Consider the following 18,037-nt stretch of genomic DNA (forward strand, 5'->3'; position numbering starts at 1 on the left):
CTTGGATTCTTGTTCAGCCAGCTTAACCTCCACTTTGGGTGGTCTTTATCTGCACCATCTTCTTTCATGTCTTTGTAAAACCTCTCTTTTACCTGTAGTAGTTCCACTTTGATGAGAGGGTATGGCAGGGATTGTTGATGCCATTGCACATTGATCTGATTGGGAGTGAGTTGAGTGACGTTGACAGAGTGTAGAACTCTCAACTCCCAATCCATGATGGATTTTCACTGCTCATCCACCTCTTGGGTGATCTTCTCTTTTAGTGTGTCCTCCTCTTTTGGATAGCTAGACCATTGGCACTGTAATCTGAAAATCCTCTTCGCCACTCGGCTCTGTTGTGGACTGTGTCTCAAACTCAGCAAATGAGACCAAGGGTATGTCTATTTGTGGAGGCTCTAAAGTGCCTGCCTCATCCTGCGTTTCCGGCTTTGCATCTCTAAGGAGTTGGTTAACTCTCTTGAGCTCTGCTATTTCTTTCAGGAGCTCTTCTTCTCTCTGGACCTGCATCAAAGCCAGGTCCTTACACTATGATTGCTCCATCTTCAATTCGAACTCAAGATATTTGTTCTTCTTTTCTAGTGCTTTGTACACTTCATCAATCCTTTTGATCGAGGCCACGGGTGGATTTTCTCTGATTTGCCATAAGAATATTGCATGATCATTGATTCGCTGTTCAGAGTACTGTAAAGAGGCATTTGCAACATCCAATTGTACTTGAATTTTTTGAGCTGATAGGGATGTCATAAGAAGTTCATTTGTAACTTCTGTCAGCTGCTCGTCTTTTACTTTGCAGGCATCGGATAATTTGGTGAGTAAATCACCCAACTCCTCCATTTCCTTCTGCTATCTATCTCTAGCTAGTTGATGCTGTTCAGCTTCTGCTTTCATCTCCTACACTTGCCTCTGAAGATCGGTGATGACAGTCATTCTGTCTTCTAACTCTCCTTGGAGAGCGTCAATCACCATCTTGAGCTCTTTAGCCTTGTTACTGCGGCTAAGTGCTGTTGAGTGGAGTCTCTCCGTCATGTCTTGGATCTGACTTGCATATTCATTTACTTGTACTGTACCTTGCCATTTGATTGCCAATCCTCTTGTCTTGCCAGCTGAGATGTCCATGCAGCCTCATGTGTGTCTTTCTGCTGCGTCGTAGCTGTTGGTTCTTCTTGTGTGGAGGTAGAGGGTTGGTCTTTTTCTTTGTCATCCTGAGGCCTTGTTGCCTTGGTGGTTTCTCGCTGAGTGGAAGTAGAGGGTGCTGGCCAAGATCTTATTGATTCTTCTGGAACCGGAATCACTTCCTTCTTTGGCTCGGGTTCTTTCTCTTATGCAGTGGTAGCCTCTTTTTATGGCTCTGCTTCTTTATCAGCCTCTTGTGCATATTCACTTGCCTTTTTCTCTTGAGGCTTTTGAGTAGCTTCGGCGGCTTCCTCTTGTTCAGGCACTGCTTCTTTCTCTTTTTGCTTCTCATGATGGTCAACCACTTCTGCAGATCCTGATTCTTTGTTGGACTCAGATTCATTGGTTTTGTCTTTCTCAGGTGATGGTGGTGGGCTTAGCATGGGATGGTTCTGTTGTTTTGTAGCCGGTTAGGTGGGTCTGGGAGACTCGTAACCTTGTTCTTGTGATTCTTCTCTAGCCGTCTCCTTGGCTTGTCTCTATTCCTCTGCCTCCTTGGCTTTCCTAGCTCCTTCTTCTACTTCCTTCATCTTGAGGGCTTCAGCTTCTTGGTACATTTTTTCCAATCTCTCTCTTGGATCTTCAGCCTCTTTTATTGTATGATGCTTCATTCTTGAGCCTTTAAGTCCAATAGGCACCCATTTCTTTGGGTCCTTCCCTTGTGCTTGTCTACTGCACTGGTAGGCCTATTTCTCTCTTTTAAAGCGAGCTTGTTTTTGTGCTAGATCTTCTTGGTGGGTGGCCACAACTAATTTTCTTTTGATTTCTTCTCTACGAGCTCTCTTTTCCTCCTTATCAGAGCTCTTCCTGATTTGCCTTTCTGGCAAGCTGTTAGCTGATTCTTCATCGGATTTATACGATCTCTTTTCGAACCTTGTAGCTCTTGGAGAGGTTTGTGCTACCAATATCCATGTATTTTGATCAAGAGCAAGTGGTAAATTGTCAGCCATGCCAATGGCATGTTATGCTATCCTCGTCAAGACTTTCGGCCCACCCAAGTAAGTGATTTTTTCCTTCTTTCTTGGTGCCCTTCAAGGTGGTCAAGACGTGCTGGGCGTGGTCCACTGGTTGCCTGGTTCTCAACTTGAGAACTTGAGTGAATGTGGTGGTAACTGTGTGATTTAACGTTGTGTACCTTGGTGGCCTTTTTGCCAAAAAATGGAAGCATTGGTGGTACAAGCGGGCTGACTCTTTCACTTGTTTGTGAATATCAGCAAAGGTGGCCACATCGGTCTCTTTGGTAAAGGTTCCGATTGTTTTCTTGTCTTTTGCTCTCATGGTCATTCCTTCTGTAGGCAATCTGAGTGCCTCTGCCACTATATTTTTTGTTATCACTACTTCGACCTTGTTCCCTAGGGGGTCAATGATCTGTGCAGTTCCATCTTTTTAAATGGTGGATAAAAGCTCGTAAGCTTTCTAAAAATCCACTTTGCAAGGCTCCTGTTCATAGAAATCCTTGAGTTCCAGCCTGCGGTTAGCCTCTTTGGTCTCTGGCTTTGCGGCTACATCATGGACTTCCTTCGGTAAGAGTTGCAACTCCACTTGATGTCCCTCTTCACTTTTGAACATGCCGGTGAAGACTGTGGTATGATGCTCTTCTAGCTTTTCTTTGGAGAGAGAAGCTGCCTTGGCGGCTTTGAATGATTCTGGATCCAAATGATATGCGGGTAGTTCATGTAGCTTTTCCTTTTGGTTGAGCTTCTTCTTGGCCCTCTCTGCTAGTTGCATAGCTCCTGTTCAGTGAATAGAGTGCAAAGTCGTTTTTTGATTTTTGAGGGATTTGCTTGATGGATCTCACCAAACCAATCATATATATTGTATATGGACCTCACGAGCAATCCTTCTGTGGAGCCAGGTCGGAATTCTGGCATTTGCCAAAAACCACTGGGGGACCCCTTGACCCCTACTGAATAGTCAACTGATGATATAGAAAGGTTATAATCTGTTAAGTCATGCCATGGTTCACATCCCATCTGATTTGGTCGGAGCTGGCAGGCTGCTATGGTCAGTTTTTGGTCGTAGGTATTCGTGCACTGCTCGGTTTCTAGGGTTTTTTCTAAGGCTTTAGACTAGCTATCGGCCATAAAAAATGGATTATTGATGAGTAAAGAACTTACCCCTCATGTCTTGTGTGAGACGGCGCTGAAAATGGTCAACTGTGGGCTTTAGAAAAGTCGTGCAAAAGAGGCCGAAATCTGTCTCTGCAAAGGCTGCAAGTGGAAATGAGGTGGTTTTAGCCTACCTTGGATATCTATACCCAGACCTCCCGAACCAATTTTCCCCATATTCCCCCGTTAGTCCTACTAGGCCGTGAAATCTATGTTCGACTCTAAAATTTCCCTGATCGGTTTCCTATAACTCATTTTGCAAGAATTTTACAAACGTAGGCTTGGCCGCCTAATTTAGGCTTCCTGCTTCTGTCTTTTGATTTCATTGAAAACTTTTATACTTGTTTGCCTTGTCTTTCTGATCACCATCATGTCTTTCATATTTTCATATGAGCTTCCTGCTATTTATTATTAATTTTTGACCTGTTTATTTGAAAAAATCAAAGAAAATAGAAAAATGCTCTAAAAAAGTAAAGTGAAAATCCAATAATTAAGAAAATCCATCAAAAAACATAGCTTTATTGTTTTTTGTTGGATTTTTCTATTTTTAAGCCTTATTATCAATAAAAATGATAAAAAATATCCCAAAAAAGGACTATTTTTAATGATTTTCTGATAGTATATCGAGAAGATATTATCAATGAATTTTCCCTTGATGATGATTTATAAGGGTATTATTAGGTAATTTTGCAAAAAATCACACGTTAACATCAAACTTTTTCCTCCCTCTTCAAACATTGCCCTTAATTACTTAGTACTTAGTGCCCTTCCACCCCTCCTAGATGGCGTACTCCGGGACGACTGTGTGCATGGGTTGAACAATTGTGTCTATGCATAGCCGTGGTTGGCTCTACCATGCTATGAAGATCAATGCAATTCAAACCAATAAGCTGTGCAAGAGCTTGGTCTTGAGTAATTAACTCAAGGGTTTCCAATGTCGAGGTTTGCTCTGCTGTTGTCTTCCAAATAGCAAATCTTGTAGCTTGTGTGCTCTCTGTTTGATTGTACCATCAGGATTCTTTAGCACACTGATTGCTTGAGATGTTGGTGGCAGTTTTGTTTTTTGTCGAGCTTTTTCTCGCCATTGGTAGCTTGGTCTCCTTGGTGCTATATGGTTTGGTGGAGGATTTTGAGACTTAACTCGCCATTGCTTAATTGGTGTTACGGTTTGTGGAGAAGATAAGTGCTCCTTTTTCTTCCAAACCATTTTCATGTTAGGTTCCTTGCTCTGAAATGCTTGTCTCTGTGTTTTAACCCTTGGAACCTTCTTTTGTTTTGTGAGTGAAGTCTTAGATACCCAAATCTGAATCGGTTTATCCTTAAGCTGTGCTTTTGGTACACAAATTTTCCTAATTCCTTGCATGCTACTTATAGCATTTGATTGTCGAGGGGATGGAGAAGATTGTCTACTTCGTGGTTTGGTCTATTGATTGCTTCTTTTCCATTCCTCCTTGCTTGGTGCAATTGGAACAATGAGTTTCCTTCCTTTAGGTGATAGCTTTAGCTGATTTGTATCTCAATCTGGTACTGCTTTGTATGTTCGCATCCGGGGAATTCCAAGAATCATCATCTCATTCATGTGTTCATCTGGTAAGCATACAAATTGATGAGGACATGAACATCCATGTACTATCACGCTAAAGTTGACTACTCCCAATGTTGGAGTTGGGTTCTTGTTGCATCCTTTGATTGTCACTATTCATGTTGTCAATGCTTGACTTGTTGGCTTCTTGTATGTGGAATAAATGACTGCATTTACTCTAGCTCCTTGTCGACCAAAGCATTGGTGCTATGATTGTTGAGCTTTACTTTGATGCGTAGGTCCATTCCATCTAACCAGTCTCATCATCTGTTGAAACTGAGTCTTTAGGTAATTCCCATTGTCGATCATCTATTTCCAAAGTGTTGATGGGAATCGGTATCTGTTGATTCTTGAGAGCAGCTTTTCGCTTGAGTACCAGAAACCGAGATTCCTCTTGGGCTTCATTAATAACCTACTGTCGTTTGATCTTTCTTTGCTTGGCTACATGCATTCTTTCTAGCAAATCATTGGTTAGTGGCAAATTGTATTTCTTTAAACGACATCCACTAATCCAATTAGCCATTGGTTCACCATCTAGGGTGGACAATTTTACTGCTCCACTTGGAGATACATCTTCAATGATAAACGATCCGTTTTTCTTTTTCTTAAACTTGGGAATGTGTTGCTCAAGGAAATAGACAAAACTTTGAAGATTTTTGTGATTAAGTGGGAATCAAAAAACTGTTTTTGTTTCCGCTTTTGTGCATAGATGTGAGCTACAGTAGTTAGCCTTTGCTCATCTAGCTTTTCCAAATCTTCAAGTCTTTCTGGCAATTCATGTCCAATCCACTCAAGATTCTATGCTCCCCTTAATGTCATCAATAGAAATTCTATTGGAAGTATGACATCAAGACCATAAACAAAGTTAAAAGGTGTAGCATTTAAAGCTATTTTGAATAAAACTCGGTAAGCCCATAGAGCAACATGGAGATTCATTTCCCAGTCTATCCTTCCTGAACTAACTACCTTAGTCAACACCGAGCTAAGAATTTTATTCGTATGCTCAACTTGTCCGTTTGCTTGTGGGTGATAGGGAGCTGATCTGTTATTACGGATGACCATAAACTCATTAAGCAAATAATCAATTATCTCATTGAGGAAATGAGTTCCCCGATCACTGACAATTTCTATTGGCAGTCCATATCTCGTGAATACATACTCATATAAGAATGCAACAGTAGTTATGGCATCATTCTTTTGAGTTGCTTTAGCATCGTCTCACTTGGTCAAATAGTCCGTAGCTACAATGATATATTGAGCTTGGGTTCTATAATCATGTGGCTGTATTGGTCCAACAAAATCTATACCCCATTTTGCGAAAGCTCTAGCTCCCATCATTGGTCTTAAGGGCATGCTATCTACTTGTGTTGGCATTTCTGCTTGTTGACAAGAATCATACCTTCAAACATATTCTTTGGTATTTGCAAAAGTGTTGGCCACCATATGCCTGCCATCAAGATCGCTCTTGCGGTGGTCTCACTAGAAAAGTGACCTCCAGCTAATCTAGCAAGTGCTTCTTCTATAATCGGAATATACTCGTTTTCATTTGCACAAAGACACAAATGTTGATCTTTACCTCTTCGATACAATTGGTTCCCAATAAGATCATAGTCTCTTGATTAAGTTTCAATTGCTCTTTGATGTGGTTTACTCATATCCTCAGGAAATGGTCGACTCGATTAGTAAGTAACAAGATAGTTACTCCACTTAAGAACAAGTGACATTTGAAACAGTGTTACATGACGTATGGGTGTTTTTTTTTGACATTGAGGACAATACTTTACAAAAGATTGAACATCTCTCCTCATAGTCGGCCAAAATACTCCAAGTCTCAAAAACAGTATTGCAAACATTCTTTTAACAAACAGACATCTTTAAACTTAAGATAGGGTACTGTCAATCAAAACATTATCCATAATAAATGGAATTGGAGCTGATCTCTTGAGACAGCTAATTCCAGTGTTGAAGGATTTCAGCTACTAGTGTGGGAAGATTTCAGACAGTAGACTAGACTGAAATGTGGATACTGAAATAAGAATCAGACTTATAGACTGGAATAAGGTTCAGATTCAGAAGACTGGTCGAGAAGTAAGTATCACTGAAATATATACCATGATTGAGATTACAGATCAAGATTATTACAGAGAGAAAGTATAGCCGACAACACTGCCACTGATGCTCAATTACAATTATAGCTCAAAGCACTAATACAAGTGATAACAATTGCCAACCCGATAATGATGTTATGGGCCCTATTTATACACTTCGGGTTTACTGTAGTAATTACTAAATAATTCGTTGCCCATGTTTTAAGAACACGTTCCCACATGGTGATTATCCAACCGTCTACATCCTTCCCTTATTTCTTGAATTTTGGCAAGATTCCAAAATTTCTGAAAAATTCCCGTCTGATTCTGATGTGAGACTGAAAAATCCATCGTCTGGTTCTGGTGTGGAACTGAAAAATCCATTGTCTGGTTTTGACGTTGGGGTGCAGGAGTTCAAGAAGGACCAAGGATTGCGGGAGGCAACGGAAAAGGCCAAGGTGGAGCTCTCACCAGGCCAAGGTGGAGTTGTCAACATTAGGCCAAGGTAGAGCTGTCATCTCTCCCTGCCTGCTAGGAAGAAAAGTCGCCACTGAATTCTGAGATGGAACTACCCAGTATCCTTCCATTAGACCTTCTTCCTTTTGCCTTTGCTCTTTGACTGGGATGGTGCCTAAGAAGTTCCAACACGAGCATTCTCCTTCTGAATTAGTCGGTAAATGTCCTCCTGCTCAAGCTGATCCCGTCGGTCTGTGGTCATCTCTACCTCATAAGGTATGAGAAAATGATAGGTTTTGCTATCAGGATCATAGAGTGTACGCCTGCGCTTGCTCAATCTGGTTCTGGCCAGTTTATGACAATGCGAAGCAGTATGGATCCATCCTTCGGGAAGAGGCTGATTGGTTTTGACGCTAGCTTCGAAAAGAATCTCAGCCATTTCCCTGTACTGCGGTGCCAAACCCGGCTTTGCTGTAATGTCTTTCTCAGGCAGCTGTAGCAAAAACTGATTAGTAATCCTGGTCAATCCTCTGACCTGAATCTTCCACTGGCCCATACACAGCTGAATCCTATGCAGCTCCTCTTTCATTTCCTGAATGTCATTGATTTGGAGAGCATCATTGAGCAATGTCTGCCAAGTCTTCCATTCCACAGTTGAGCGCTCATACCAATTTTGAAGCTCATCAATTATTTTGAAATATGTGAGTCGATCAACTGGTTCTTGATGTTGAGGATACAGCACTGGAAAGAATCTTGGGAGCTCAGTTTCTCTTGCTCGAACAGCATACAAGAGAACTGGAGAATCAGGCACAAATTCCAGGAAATTGAGAACAACCTGGTTCTCCTACTACATCATCGTTCTGGTGATTCTCAGTAGTTGGAACAGGGTTCGAAGAGCAGTTGCCCGTGCTCCTACTAACATTCGCGTTTGAGGTCCTCTGCTATTGACTGTCTGGTCCTCAAGGATGGCTTTGACTCTCTGATCCAAAACATCTCTGGCAGCTTGCATTTGTACCAGAACTTCCTTGAGTTGTACCCTAACATCCTTCATGCAGCGGTAAGTTGGTTTGTTACCCAGCAGAAATTCTAGTTCTAGAGCCAAAGACCGACAATCTGCAGTAGACTGCCTTTGCCAGTGCGGGTTTGCCACTTTCTCATTAGCATTGAGTATCCATTCCGGAACTCGTTCCAACAACTAGACTGTACTGGGATGCGCAGGTAGTCCACGAGCTTCTTTATCATGGAAAGCAACTGATTTCCAATGTTCTACCATTTCCCTGGCTCCCACATATAGTCTTTGAAATCTTTCCAAGTCAGTCGGAGAGAGCATCATCTTCCAGATATTGTCTGGTGATGGAATCCTGTTGATGTCTCAGTTGCTTATTCAGAGTAATGAGCTGTAGTGAATGTTGATGATCAGCCACTGGTCCCTCATCCTGAACTTTCATTTTTCCTTTAGCCTCTCTGTTGTGATGGAACTGATCAGTTGGTTGATTCCCAGTGTTACTGGGCTGCTGTTCTTCGGTCTGCTGATTACCCAATTGGTGCTCTTTAGGGAAATTGGATGCTTTGTGTGTTTCCCAAAAAGTCTTCATGCATCTCTACATAGGAGGGGGCGAGCCCTAGTTGTAGGATATGAGAGAGAAACACACACACACACACACACACACAAGCTCCCTTTACACAAAGGGAATGAGGAACACATGTCACCTCCCTAGCCCAGATGCCCACAAGGTGTACTCAAATCCTATTCGATGGCCTTGGAGGTGGACCAATGAGAATTAGGCTAGAGTAAATCTAATTTAATTAATTTAAAAACACTTAATAAAAGAGACAATAAGAATTAAGCTCTCTAGAAGACTATTGGACAGTCTCCCAAGGGGTCCAATGCGCATTTAGCAGCCCAATGGCTTGCCTGATTCCTACTGGCCACGAGACAAAGGGTCCAATGAGAGTTTAGTTGCATTAGTTAATTACCTAAAGCTCTCACAAAAGCAGAAAGGGGGACACATGTCAGAAGGCTATCACTTATGCTCCTGAAATCCTATTGGCTAAGCCGCCTGGGGAGGTCCAATGGGGTGTCTACATGAGCAAATAGCAAGAGGGGTCGACCAAGAGAGAGAGAGAGGGGGCTGATTTTCTCAAGGAATTATGGCATTACACACTCACACTAGTCTATGCGTGGAGTAAGAAGACTCTCTCTCTCTTCTCAAGCTTTAAAGGAAAGCTTACACCTACTCCAAGCTTCTGAGAAGGGAGGCCTACACCAACAACTCTTGGCTTTGTGATGCAAATCCAACCAAGAGCCAAGATTCAATGCATGCTCATCTCCTCTACCATGCTAATTACTAAGCTAAGGTATGCTAATATGAGTGACTATGTGAGGAGATGTACTTCTCTCGTAAGACTACTCCTTCCTCTCAATCTACTATGATACCCCGCTAGCTCTCACCATCTTCGAAGGTGTGTGAGGTCTTGGATCTGAGACCGTGAGGGAATTGATGTTGTTTTTTATAAGTGTTTTGCTTATTGCTTGAAGTTTATAGCTTCATTGCACTAGCTAATATTGAAGGAACACAAAGAATTGTATTGTAAAATGTCTCTCTTGATGGGAGAAACCATAATACAAATCCTTTTGGAGGGGGGACCGGTTCCATGCAATTCCGGTCCTCAACTGTTGTCAATTGCTTAATTTCTCTCTCTTTTGAAGTATTGTGCATGCTATCTAACTAGGTGTTATGCTTTTTGTTGCTCTCTCCATCCAAGCACTCTTGTTATTCTCATTAGGAATCTATTCTAATGAAATGCTCACTATGTTCATGCTATTTTCCGCTACACACAAGTTACTAGGCCATTAAATGTTACATTGGTATCAAAGCACAAGGTTTCTCTTTTCTTGCTCAAGAAGGGAGGTCCGCAAGCTAGCTATAAATGTTTGGTATTATTAATTGCATGTGAGTAAGTAGAATAGGGATTTTTTAGCCTTGTAGTGTGCCTGCCTTTGTGCAGTTAACGGGGCATCACCGTCAAGAGCTATGGTCATAATAGTCCTACGGGGCTTGCCTACGACTTAACCACTATTGAGCTATTAGAAGCTTCATGACAGGAGCCGGTGCTATTTTGGTGTTGAATGACCCTCTCTTCTATTCCTTGCAATTAATGGTATTCGAGCCATGGGTATAGTAGCTTGAGTGCTTTTTCTAAAGGGGTAAGAGGAGTAGCAACTAGGGTTTGAAGTGCCAAAGTACACCTAAACATTTTACACCTAAAAGTTGTTAGAATGGATGACAATAGTAAAGATAGTGAAATTAATGCTGATAACTTTGATTTTGCTTATGAGTAGGCTACTAATGATGGCCTGATTCTTTTTAACTATCTTGTTTCTAGGCTTCAACAAGCCATGGGCCATCCATCCCTCCAAGCTCCCCACCATGACAAGAGAGTACCTAGGAAGCCTCCTTGTGAGACTTCCAAAAGAGGCCTCTCTCCGATTCGGGAAGAAGAAGAGGATCCATATGAAGGTCTCAGAAATTTTCTCCTTCTCAAAGAAGAATTCAAGAGTCCCCACCAAAGGAACGAGAAAGAAGTGAGTCTCCTGCCACCTCGGCGGAGATGGCTCCACGAAGATGGCGGGCTAAACGCTCTCCATCACCTCCAAAACAGAGAAGACCATCGCACACTTCTCCACACCATAATTCAAAGAGGGATGAAAAAAAGCAAGAGAAGAAAAAGGCGAGAAAGAGGAGACCCTCTTCTCCATCTTATTCATCCTCTTCCTCTTATGAAAGTGATGGTGAAGAAAAAGAATATCAAGGCAAGAAAAAGGCGAGAAAGAGGTCACCCTCTTCTCCATCTTTCTCAAATTATTCACCTTCTGAAGAAAGTGATGGTGCAACCTTTCAACCATAAAAACGAAGAGGCCATAGGAAATCCTATGCCGCATAGAAGAGGTCATCCAAGCTCAAGAAGTTCAAAGAGGGAGGGAAGAGCCTCTCTTTCTATACCTACGATGACACCTTTGGTGCTACGGACAAAGTCTTGGCCATTATCCAACAATTCGATGCGTCATTTGGAGATCAGGGCTTCACGGAGTCCTCTAAGCTATGCCATGTAGCTATGTACTTTCAAAAGTCCGCAAGACAGTGGTGGTCTAGCTTACGGGCCAACTGTGGGACGCATGTCTAACCTCACCATCCTACCTTATTGCAGTATTAGTGAGAACCATGATCAAATTGTCAATCCATGGGATGAAGCTGACTCGAATAGTGCATAGAGGCTACAAGAGGTTATCAATCTCTCGAAAAACAACTAACAACTCGCATCTAACTCAAGCTACACTCAAGTGACTGAAATCACCAAAAGCCAATCGCTCATCGGCAAACAAATCACATCCCTTACAACATCAAAATGACATCCAAACGTAGCGAAACTTCTAGGACATGTTTATAAGACTTAAGCACACATGATTATGGTCTCAAACCCCACTTTAGGTCAAGTTCCAAAATCGCGATTATTAACAGCAGTGAATTTTTGACCTAGTCATTTTCGACCCAGAATGCATCTAGATGCTTAGCAATGATGCCCCAATACCGGCCCGCCTATGCTTAGTTTTTGATTTGAAAGTGTAAATTCCTAGTTATGATGAAATTAGAGCGCGTTTTTGCGACGTCAAAAGCTGTGAAATAATGTGACGTGTTTACGTCAATGCGTAGATCTCTTACCTGCGGTTGCAATGCAACAAACGTGACTGCAATGTGACAACCGGGGAGGGAGTAGGAAGCGCGAGAAGGAGAGGAGTGAGCGCCGTTAGCTCATGCTGTGTATTTTATATCCAAAAAACTTAATAATAACTTGCAAAAACTGGCTTTTATACCTTAGCCAAGGTTTTTGGTGGTCAAAACTAATAATCTGGGAGTACTACAAAAGATGGGTAATGATAGGTTGATACAATCTGGAAGCTTGTAGCCCCGAGTCATTAATTACAGAGTTTATCCGAGAAAATAGGAATTACAATATTCCCAATTTATTAAAATAATAAGTGTTCTACAATGAGAACTCTGAAAAATGGTATCCGTGTTAGCTTGCTGCTAACATTCCTCCCCTCCTCGCCTGTGTCGTCCCTTGACATAGATTTATGGGCTGAAGTAGTCTTTGGGTTGGCGGTTGGCGAGGCGGTCTTTAAGCGCATTCAGTGCCTTTTGGTACTTGATTTTTCTTTGTTTATCTGGCACTTGCAAAAACTGCATAGTTACTCTATTTTTTAGCTCCACTACCGAGTAGCATACAAACCTTGATGTGAGGTTGCTGATCGCTGGCACAAATATCTTCGTTCGCCAAGTGAAGAATCCCATGTAGAATGCTTCCTTGAATGCCATCATATTGTGTGAAGGTAGAAACATGCATCTGGCGTAGAAGCCATAGAGGACATCTTCGAAAGGTTGGCCGCTAAGATCATAGCACAAACCTTTATTACCCTCAAGGAATGACATCCAAGGGGTGCCTGCTTGCTCTGGCTCGTTGAACACTTTGATGCATGTGAGCAGCATTCGGCACATCTTATATAGCATAGCACATGACAAATCAGGTAGACTTTTAAAGAATGACATGGCGCCCTTTAGGGTTTTCACCATGTATTCTTCAATCGTTGGTGCCTTTTTTGGAGCAGACAATCTGGGGTAGTTTAGCCAAGTTGGGCGCTTCTTGAGTGGTGCCTCAGGTGCTATTCACGTCCTTACTCTTGGTACAGGACAAAAAGTCGGATCTTTTTGCAGGGCCGCAGGTACTCTCGTGAACAAAATCAAGTATCTTGGATTTTTGTTCAGCCAACACAACCTCCACTTCGGGTGGTCTTTATCTGTGCCCTCGACTTGCATGTCTGTGTAAAGCCTTTCTTTTACCTATAGTAACTCAACTTTTATAAGAGGGTAGGCCAGGGATTGTTGGTGCCATTGCACATTGATTTGATTGGGAGTGAGTTTTGTACGTTGACGGAGTGAAGAACTCTCAACTCCCAATCCATCACTACCGGGCCACTACTCATCTACCTCTTGTGTAATCTTTTCTTTCAGTGCATCTTCTTCAGCCTTTGAGAGATGGACCATGGACACTGTGTCTTCTTCTGTAACATTTACCTAAAAATCTTCCTCCCTACTCAGCTCTACTATGGACTGTGTCTCCAGTTCAGCAAATGATACTGAGGGTATTTCTATTTGAGGTTGCTCCGAAGTGCCTGCCTCTTCTTGCATTTCTGGCTTTCCCTCTCTCAGATGTTAACTCTTTTAAGCTCGGCTATTTCTTTTAGCAGCTCATCTTCTTGTTGCACCTACATCAAAGCCAGGTCTCCGCATTGAGACTGCTCCAGCTTTAGCTCCAGCTCGAGGTCTTTGTTATTTTCCTCTAATGCTTTGTACAATTCATCTGTCCCTTTGATCGAGGCTACTGCGGGATATTCTCATATTTGACGCAAAAAAGTTGCCTGATCATTTATTCTCTGCTCTGAGTATTGCAGGGAAGTGTTCGCTACATCTAACTGCACTTGACTCTTCTAAATTGACACGGTTGTAGTTAGAAGTTTGTTGGTAGCTTCTGTCAGTTGTTCATCTTTGGCTTTGCAAGCATCTGACAATTTCTTAAGTAGGTCACCTAACTCCTCCATCTCCTTCTGTTGTTTATCTCTTGTTAGTTGATGTTGTTCAGCTTCAGCTTTCATTTCCTGCACTTGCCTCTGAAGATTAGTGAGATGACATTTAATCTGTCTTCTAACTCTCCTTGGAGAGCATCAATCACCATCTCTAGTTCTTTAGCCTTTGTGCTGCGGCTAAGTGTTGTTGATCGAAGTCTTTCAGTCATATCCTGCATTTGCCTTGCATATTCGTTGACTTGCAGGATTACCTCATCATTTGATTGCCAATCTTCATTTCTTGCTAGCTGCCTAGATGTCTCGGTAGTCTCTTGTGTCTCTCTCGGCTGCGTCGTGGCGGCTGGTTGTTCTTGCCCTTGAGGCTGTGGTTGGCCTTCTTGTACTTTGTCATCCTAAGGCTTTGTGGATGCCTTGGGCGTTTTGTTCTGTGTGGAGGCGGAAGGTGTTTCCTTTGTCCCATGTTCCTGTGTTTTCTCAAACTTTGTGGTCTCCTTTGGTGAAGGACTCGCTGCCCTTTCCGGCTCTGGTTCTTGTTCTTTGTGTTGCTCTTGTGTAGTGGCTACCTGTTGTGTAGATTCATTTGACTTTTGCTGTTCAGGCTCTTGTGTGTTAGCCGTTAGGATGCCTTGGCCGTATGGTGGGAACCTTACCTAGGAATGGGGGGATGCCAAGAGGCATGAGTCATGAGGAGCGAGGAGTCATCGATAACCTATATGAAGGGCTTCTTGTGACCTTTGTAATAATCAAGCTTTCATCAATATAATCAGTTATGGCGGTGGACGTGAACATCTCTCTCTCTCTAATGCTGTGCGTGCTTCTCTCTCTTGCATTTTTGTGAGTACAATCTCGTAATAGGCAGCCATGCCTATTACACTTGGCGACCACTATGGGATTCTTTCTCGCGACCTACTATGAGGGCGATGAAGTCGGTGAGCGCTGTGACTGGGAAAAATGGCGACCCAGATCTGCTGTGGAGGCAAAGGCGGTTGTCAACACAATTTTGCAGACTCCCCTTTGCTGTGATGAAGGAAGTGTGAGAGAGAGTGCGCAAGAGAGAGTGCATCTCCATCTACATCGGCTAGGCCGGCATTCAGATGGGCAATGCCTGTTGGGAGTTATACTGCCTGGAGCATGGAACTCAGCCCGATGGTCAAATGCCAGTGACAAGACAGTGGGAGGAGGAGATGATGCTTTCAGCACTTTCTTCAGCGAGGCAGGCATCGGGAAGCTGCACGTGCCACATGCCATCTTTCTGGACTTGGATCCCACCGTCATTGACGACGTGAGGACAGGCGCTTACTGCCACCTTTTCCATCCTGAGCAACTCATCAGCGGCAAGGAGGACGCCACCAGCAACTTTGCTCTGGGCCACTATACCATTGGCAAGGAAATCATGGACCTTTGCCTGGACCGCATCTGAAAGTTGGCCGACAAATGCACCAGGTTGCAAGGATTCCTGGCCTTCCACGCAGTAGGCTGCGGAACCAGCTCTGGCCTTGGCTCCCTCTTGCTGCTAGAGTGCCTGTCGGTGGACTACGGTAAGAAATCCAAGCTTGGCTTCACCGTCTACCTTTCCCTACAGGTCTCCAATGCTGTGGTGGAGCCCTTCAACAGCGTCTAATTGTCCACCCACTCCCTGCTCGAGCACATTGATGTGGCAGTCATGCACGACAACGAGGCCGTCTATGACATTTGCAGGCGCAGTCAAAGTGCGGTGTCTGGAAGAAATGCGGTGCCAAATGGAGAGGTCAATTTTGCGGTGTTTTTCACGATTTCGGACCTAGATGCGCCTTGGGGGGGTTTCTTGCCATGCAGACTGCAGTTTCGCACGCCAGTGTATGCAAGTTTCAGAAACTCAAGAAACGTCATCATAGCAAGTTAGTAGCCGGATGCAGGGTCTGATCTGGTGTTCAACACTCAAATAAGCTGCGCTGTGCGGTGTTCCAAGGTCAGATTTTTTTTTGCATCCAGATTGCAGAAATACTCCAAGTGCGAGCAACAATGAAGCGGCGGGGGAAATGGTTGTGCTTGCTCTTCATTGTGAAAGAAGTTTAATTGTACCAAGATTGGTGATGTCCAAGAGATGAAGGTTGATGCGGCATAAGGACATATGGACGAAGAGCGAATGGAGCGCCTATGACCGGGCATCAAATTCATGAAGGGACAGTCAAAAGTGTTGCGGTTATGCGACAAAGAGGACCATGCGATGTTGCAATTACCAATGTGCTGCGAACAAGTAGCTTCGACTGCTTTCTCTTGTTCAGGCTTAGCTTCTTTAGTTGGTTCATTTGTGGTGTCTTTAACTGTCGGTGATGCTGGTGGACTCGACATGGGTTGATCTTGGTGTTTAGAGACAGGAGAAGAGACGCGGGGAGACACATCACCTTGGGCATGTTGTGCTTGTCCTTGTGCAGTGGTCTCCTCTGCTCTCTTTTGTTCTTCTTCCTCTTTTAACTTCCTTGCCGCTTCTTCGGCCTCCTTTAACTTTAAAGCTTCTGCTTCTTTGTACATACGTTCCAGTGCTTCAATGGGTTCTTCAGCCTCTTTTCTGGTGTGAGGCTTGGTCCTTGGTCCCTTAAGTCCACTAGGGACCCATTTTTTGGGTCCTTTCCTTGTGCTTGTCAGCTGCATTGGTATGCATGTTTTTCTCTTTCAAACCGGGCTTGGCACGGACTCTTCTTGGTGTGCTGCCACGGCTTTTCTCTTCATTTCCTCTCTTCGTGCTCTCTTTTCTTCATTATCTGAGCTTTCACTATTGTACCTTTCCGGCGAGCTTTCAACCAACTCTTCATCAGATTTGTAGGATCTCTTGGTTGATCTTGTAGCTCGAGGAGATGGTTGAGCTGACAGTATCCAAGTGTTTTGGTCTGGGGCAGCAGGTGGTACATTGTCAGCCATGCCGCTGGCATGGTATGCAATCCTTGTCAATACCTCTAGTGCACCCATGTAAGTAATCTTTCCTTCTTTCTTTGTGCCTTTCAGAGTGGTCAAGACATATTGTGCGTGGTCCACTGGTTGCCTAGTTGTTGACTTGAGGACTTGCGTGAAAGTGGTGGCAACCGCATGATTTGGCGTGGTATACCTTGGTGGCCTTTTAGCCAGGAAGTGGAAGTGTTGGTGGTATAACCTGGCTGGCTCTTCCACCTGCTTGTGAATTAGGTCTGCAAAGATGGCTGCGGTGATTTCTTTGGTGAAATTACCTGCCATTTTCCTGTCTCTTGCCCTCATTGTCATTCCTTTTGTGGGCAGTCTGAGTGCTTCTGCGACTATTTCCTTGGTTATCACCACTTCAACTTTATTCCCTTGAGGGTCAGAAATCTGGGCAGTTCCATCTTCTTTAATCGTGGATAAAAGCTCGTAAGCTTTTTGGAAATCCACACCGCACGGCTCTTGTTCATAGAAATCTATGCGTCCTAGCGTGCGGTTGGCTTCTTTGGTCTTAGGCTTCGCGGTGACATCATACACTTCTTTCAGTAGAGATTGCAACTCTAACTCATGTCCCTCCTCACTCTTGAATCTGCCGGTGAACATTGTGGTTTGATGCTCTTCTAGTTGTTCTTTTGAAAGATAGGCTGCCTTGGCAGCTTTGACTGAATCTGGATCGAGTTGGTATGCGGGTAGCTCCTGCAACTTTTCTTTCTGGTTGACCTTCTTCTTGGCCCTCTCTGCTGCTTGCATGGCTCCTATGCAGTGAATAGAGTGTCAAAGTTAGCAGATTTGACGAATATTTCTTTGAAATGTCCTTTAGTCTGAAATGCTGACAATTTTGGTCCAATTTTCTTTAAATCAATTTTTGAACAAGCATAGATGCATAAAAACATGCAAGGAGCAAAATTGTAAAGTCCAGACAATTTTTTGCTGACAAAGTAAATAATCGCGATTATTTACAATTGAGTATTTTTTTCAACATTTTGCAAACTTGGCATCACAGGCTTGATGTATATACCAAATACATGCTCTGAGTGAAATATGGGCTCATTTGGATGGTTAG

At 43.3% G+C, this 18,037-nt stretch overlaps 1 pseudogene; it reads left to right on the plus strand.

Annotated features, from left to right (window-relative positions):
• Window positions 1-14,932: 14,932 nt before the first annotated feature.
• On the plus strand, window positions 14,933-15,928 carry LOC147461550 (tubulin alpha-2 chain pseudogene; annotated as a pseudogene).
• The last annotated feature ends 2,109 nt before the right edge of the window (window positions 15,929-18,037 follow it).

This window comes from Adiantum capillus-veneris, chromosome 3 (genome assembly GCF_014529385.1).
Source record: "Adiantum capillus-veneris isolate H3 chromosome 3, ASM1452938v2, whole genome shotgun sequence".
NCBI lineage: Eukaryota > Viridiplantae > Streptophyta > Polypodiopsida > Polypodiales > Pteridaceae > Adiantum > Adiantum capillus-veneris.